The 6,089-nt window shown below is 34.5% G+C and overlaps 1 protein-coding gene across 2 annotated transcripts in view; it reads right to left on the reverse strand.

The window, feature by feature from the left end:
- LOC113477067 (25-hydroxycholesterol 7-alpha-hydroxylase) overlaps positions 1-6,089 on the reverse strand; it is a 106,969-nt gene that overhangs the window by 16,769 nt on the left and 84,111 nt on the right. Inside the window, exons 1-2 of one of the 2 annotated variants that reach the window (XM_026843163.1) lie at positions 3,225-3,332; positions 2,404-2,540 (exon numbers count right to left, since the gene is read on the reverse strand). The gene's annotated coding sequence lies outside the window, so the exon portion shown is untranslated. Of the gene's footprint in view, positions 1-2,403; positions 2,541-3,224; positions 3,333-6,089 lie in introns of those variants that run through there. The other variant, XM_026843165.1, reaches the window with a different exon arrangement.

The raw sequence follows: 6,089 nt of genomic DNA on the forward strand, positions 1-6,089 counted from the left end.
CCCCCCCCCCTTTTTTTTTTTTTTTTTTTTTTGGTAAGACTATTGCATTTACGTAATCGCCCTCTTATTAGGGAGATTCTGCTGAACTGCTGACAATGATGTACAGTGGTGCTTCGCTGGCATGACGTTTGGGGAAAATGATTCTGCTGCACCACCACACAAAACCAATTAGAGAACTATTTTCTGCGACAGGTCAGGAATTTACATTGTTTCTCATAGAAAGATGTGCTTTTTAATTTCTTTATTAAGATGACATCCATGTCCCTTGTGACTTTTAGGGATGACAATCATTTGCTCATCACATGGGGAAGTACAATCAGCGAAATCGCATTACCGGTACGGGGCAATGCCAGAAACTCCAAGCATCGTTCCGTATTTTCCAAATGAACTAGTTTGAGAACCAATAATTAGAACAATACATATCGATAGAATTTTTTGACAGGACCTTTAGACACCCACCAGGGGGGTAAAGTAATGACAGTCCATATATAGCAGGCTACGCTATGTTTGCCGAACATATAAACATCATCTTTGTCAAATCAGCAAGACATATAGAAATCCCGTAGGTCTTCAGATCAGGACATGATAGGAGGCACTAACGAGCTTCAGCTTCTTCCTTGATTGACAAATTATTTCTCCTTAGTGAAGTCCTGATGGTCAGTATTTTTATACCAAAAAAAAAGAGAACTTGAAGTGGTATCATCTCTGTTATGACAAATTCACAAAATCAAAGATTTCCCTGCATAAAGCTGAAATCATATCCAGAACTCATTCCATTTACCTCAGTCTTTATCAAGAAAGGCTTCCTCAAAATACCTGAACACAGGGAGATTAGTTGAAATGTAATTTTGTTTAGCATGCAAATGGAAATTTGTGAAAATAAATTACACTCATAGATTGCTTAAACACACAAATCTCTAAACATAGCCTTGCATAAAATAATAAAGAGGTGAAAGAGAAATAAATATTTGATTAGACTCATTAAGGATTCTGAAGTATGACTGTATCTGGTTTTATTAATGTACTAAGGTAGTCTCTGAATTATAATTATTAATCTGTATTCGTAAGAAACCACAACTCTATATAGTGTGAGTGTACATTAACAACAAAAACTACTGTATTTAAACAAAAGTTGGTCTTGTAATGTGTCAAACTCACTTCAAGATGAGAAAAATCTGAGCGTACCAGTTTCCAAAGAAAAAACCCTGAATGAATAAAATAATCACACTTTTAATAGAAATAACAATGCTTTTTTAAAGGAAAAAAAGGAGCAGATTTGCTAAGAGGAAGAAAAATTTTTTTGATTAAACACACAGATTGCAATTTAATTATTGATTTTTGAAGAAAAAATAATTTTTATTGCAAAATATTACTTATATGGAAATATAAAGCTAATGCTGCTGCCATGAAATTACAAAGCAAACTTTATACTTCACACTTTACATTTTTATTTGAAACTCCCTAAAAATACAGGAATTGCTAAAAACAAGATAGACTTAACTCTAAAGTTGATCATTTGAACAAGGATATCAGCATGTAAAGGTGCAAAAGATTTATTACATCCACCTACACTAATAAGAGTTTGCCTTTTTCTGAACAGAGGAAAATACTGGATTTTAAATTTATTTTAGTAAAAAGTACATCTCTGTTTATATATACATATGTAAATTTATAAATTTAAGTTTCATTCAAGATTTCAATTTCATTCTGGTTTTCTTCTACAGCTAAGTGTTTACGTGAACTCACTCACATGTTTGTATTTGAGCTAGTGTAGTAGTAATACAGCTATAAATACAAAAAGCAGCAAGGTTATATCATACTTTATTATATTGTTATTTTCAGCAAGCTTGATCAGAGTAAGAGGCTGGCAACGGGAAGTTTCTGTGTTCCAGTCCTATTGTACCACTGAGTCAATGTGTCATTCATTCCCTTGTGTTCCTGTCAACCAGTTGTAAAATGTGTGAGAACATATTCTGCACTTTTTTTCTTAAGTGTTTTCTAAATTTAATCTGATATTTTTCTGTGCGGTGTCAAGATGATGTTAGCTTTCTCTTCTTTAGGAAAAAAAACCCCACAATTAAATGTACTGGCAAAATCTATGTTCATACATTACATGCCTACAAATTCTGTCAATACGCACCTATACCTATATAAATATATGCATATATACCCATATATATATATATATGCACATATACCTATATAGTTGTATATAAATCCACATGCTCATAATTATATCCTATGGATACTAATTATGTATACAATCCATGTGAATTTAAGTCATTTTTATTGGCCTATATTATAAAAAATGTTTTTGGTTAAAGAAGATTTTAAGCAAAACATTTGAGTTAGTATTTAACTACACTGACGGAAAAAATCAGGATATACTAAAATATTTCTCACCAGCAATATGTACAGTGAAAATATCTCCGAGTTTCTTTTGCTGATCCAGTAAGAATTTGAAAGCATCTTTTCTAAAAATCAAAGCCTTCCCAAGGTAAGGGATCCAGCCATTTATTAGTGGGGGCTCTCCAGTCTTCCTGTTAAAAACAGAAAAAAAATAATTAGGAATTAACTTTTGCATGAGATCAACTCATCTTTATAACTATTTATATATTACACTTAGACCCACCATCTACATATATAATTCTTGCAGTGCATAATATGTTGTACAGAAAGTTCTTCAGATATGATGGCAAGTTAAATCTAATCACACCTCTGAGCACAGAAGGCTCTGTGTGGTGATCAGGAAAAATAAGTGAGAGAAATTGAGATGCATTTAACTACAGGTCGTCCAGTTATTACCACCAAGTTATGAACACAGAAAAATTACTTTCAGTAGAAAATCTCCCAGCAAAGAGTCCTCTCATTTTCAATATTTGGCGTATCAGAGGAAGATGTATTGGAAGGCAATTATGACAGATTTAGGTAAATAGGACGCTGACATACCACATGAACCAACAAGCCTTACAGATAATGTTTTAAGAATTTCAGTTAACCAGCACACAGACCAGCTACCATTCTAACTAAATATCTTTAAAACACAGAATAATAGAGGCTGAACATTTACCGTAATAAATCTTTGTCTCCGTATATTTATAGTCTCCTAAACTAGGAATGTGTATGAACAGTTTAAGATTAAATTCTAGATAATTATACTTTCATCCCAGTCTAAAAAAGCAGCCTCGGTGTGTTAGTTATGGTTATGGAATAGTATAAAATACCTTTTAAGAATCTATTAAGTTACATTTTTCTTTAAAAAGGAAAAAATGTTCCCACACTGTCCTATTCCTGTCTGCGAGTAAATGTCTTTCCTTCGTGCTGGTCTTTAGTTGCTTGAATCTGATTTACAACAAAGAAACATAAAGCGTGCTTGCTCTGGAAAGGATTAAAACAAATACTCGTGAACAACTCTGCTGCTACATCCCATCTGTGAAGGTGACTTATACTACATGCAGAACAACCCATTCTGATTAAACACAAGATATTTACTAGCTTGGATCTAATCAAAGATCAAGGGATCACAAGCTTTACTACTATCATACACAGCAAGGATTTTTATGTAGCTGGATTAACCCTATCATAGTCACATTCTCCCTTGAACTGCTGTATCAGAAATGAAAAAAAAAAAACAAAACAAAAGGGTAAACATGATATGCTGTATTTACATTTTTTATTTTCCTAATTAAAACTTTCTGAGCAGCAAATTACCAGCCAGAGATTTGCCCTCTTACTTTAAAAAGTTGCTATAAATTTAATTTACAGATAAACAGATGTGGCCAAACCAAGCTGCATATCTTGATCTCCTTCTGTTTAACTGACTACTAATTCTGAATGTTAATTTTAAAAAACATCCTTTTGTCCTCTAGAAAACCAGTAAACCTTCTGGTCCAAACCCAACAATCTCACAGCTGACACGTTCGCCCTGGCTTTTTCATTTCTTTTGTGGCTTTAGAGTTCTGTTTGTTTTGTGGTTTGTTTTTTTGTTTTTTTTTTTTCATTTCTGATACAGCAGTTCAAGGGAGAATGTGACTATGATAGGGTTAATCCAGCTGTGGAGCCCCTCTTTTTTCAACACCTCCCATAAACCACTGCATTATCCATACTCTAGTGGTCATGTAACAACAATATTTGATCAAGTGGTCCACAAAACTTTGTAACCGTTAATTCTGTATTAAGTGAATACAAGAAAAGAACTAATCTGAGATTACACAAGAGGGATCAGCAATCCTGGAAGTATAACAGGCCACGCGATACACTCAATTATCCTCTCCAAGTCCAAAAAGAATCTGGATGATTTACCCATTTTTTTCCCCCCAGACTGCTAAATCCTGAGAACGGCCGCCTTTCACTTCCCAGGCTGGACACTATGCCCCGTAAGTAGCAACCTGACAAATATTTAGATAGGCTTTTTGTCATCTTCTAATTGAATGCATCTAATTTCACCCTCCACGTTCTGTCATTCGGTCAGAAGCTGTATTCTTCACAAGCCCTCTGCCGGGTAGAAAGAAGGCAGCTCAGAAATCCAGAGGAAATTAACTTAATGCTCAAAGTCTGCGGGATCACATCAGGAAGACATTTTGCTATCACAAAGACGTGAGGGTCATCGTTTGCTTCAGACATGTTTAGCTCAGCAGCAATAAGCTTAACACTGTTAAACACTGTGTCAAGGCTACGTGGCTTTCAGAGGAAAATATAACACCAGTTCAACTTACGACCCACAGCAGACTGATAACAGAAATGTGTCTTCATTTCTTGCTTTCCTTCTCTTTGGAAGATGGAGGTCATCTCCATGACTTATTGATGTCTGCTAACACACAGCAAAGAAAAGAGTGCTACATATAGTTTAGTGCTTCCCAAAATACAACGCTTCACTGCACAAACTTTTAAGCAGTGCAGTGCAGCTGACCTGGGCCTCCTGAAGGGCTCTCACCTGCATCCCGGGTACCTCCAGTAATTCTCAGCAGCTTCAGATGCTACACTGCACCACTAACAAAGCCCACAGAAACTTGCTCATTAATTAATTTGTTTGTGAACTTCAACTCTGGACTCACACTTCACAGCCCTTGTAGAATTTGATGGCAAAACATTACAAATGTTAAAGTTACATTTTTCACATGACACAATACACATTGTTGTACCAAATGTAAAATATAGCTAAGTAATATAAAAGAACAGTATCAAGTGTTTTGATGGCAATTTAAGGTTGCAACTTTTGAACTGAAGCATTCAGAATGTCTTACCAGATTACATTTTATTCAAACCTAGCTTAACTGCTTAAATTCTAATTCATTTAACACACCTTGTAATATTCCCAGGCCTTTTTGCCCCACGTTCCTATGTTTTTTACAGATTGGGCTGCTTTTGCTTATATACAGGAATATCTTTACTTATCTGAGAAGCTTCTGTGAAGTCAGTAAGACTTAGCGGACAAATTTCTCACATATGTGAGTGAATTTTACAAATAAAGCATCAGCAACATGTCCAATACAATCTATAAGTAGACGGATCAGTTACAAAGTGGAAGGAAAGCAACACAGTTGTATCATCCATCATTGTTAAAAGGATAATTTCAAATGGCATTATGCAAAAATCAGCTGGCTACAAATACAGCCCATAAATAGAATGAACAGATTTTGATAACTGCAATTTTTCTTTGCCTTCACTGTGAAAAGATACTTCCTTGTCAGCAAGTAATAAAGTTGCAATGTCTCCTCCATCAAAGCAGCAAAGTTTTAGAGTTTATTTACAGTTTCCTTAAGGTGAGATTTTTCAGTTTACCAAAACCACGGAAGTCACTGACTCAGGTGTGATCATTAAGCTACCGAGGTAAGGCAATATTAAAAAATGTGTATGTTGTGCCTACGTCTCACTTATGCTAAACAGCAGTAATGCAATAAAGCAGGAGAAAACTGGGCTGCAACATAAATTATGTTAAAATAGATTTAAATTTTGTTTTTTTTTTCTTTTAAATTCAAGGTCTCTAAACATGTTTTCAATTAGTGAAAGGGACTTATTTGGGAAACTCAAATAAGGTCATTTTTTAAGCCTTCTGATCATTAACTTTTTTTTTTTTTTTTTTTTTTAAA

The sequence above is a fragment of the Athene cunicularia genome (assembly GCF_003259725.1).
Source record: "Athene cunicularia isolate RWA chromosome 2 unlocalized genomic scaffold, athCun1 chr2_part1, whole genome shotgun sequence".
In the NCBI taxonomy this organism is placed as follows: Eukaryota; Metazoa; Chordata; class Aves; order Strigiformes; family Strigidae; genus Athene; species Athene cunicularia.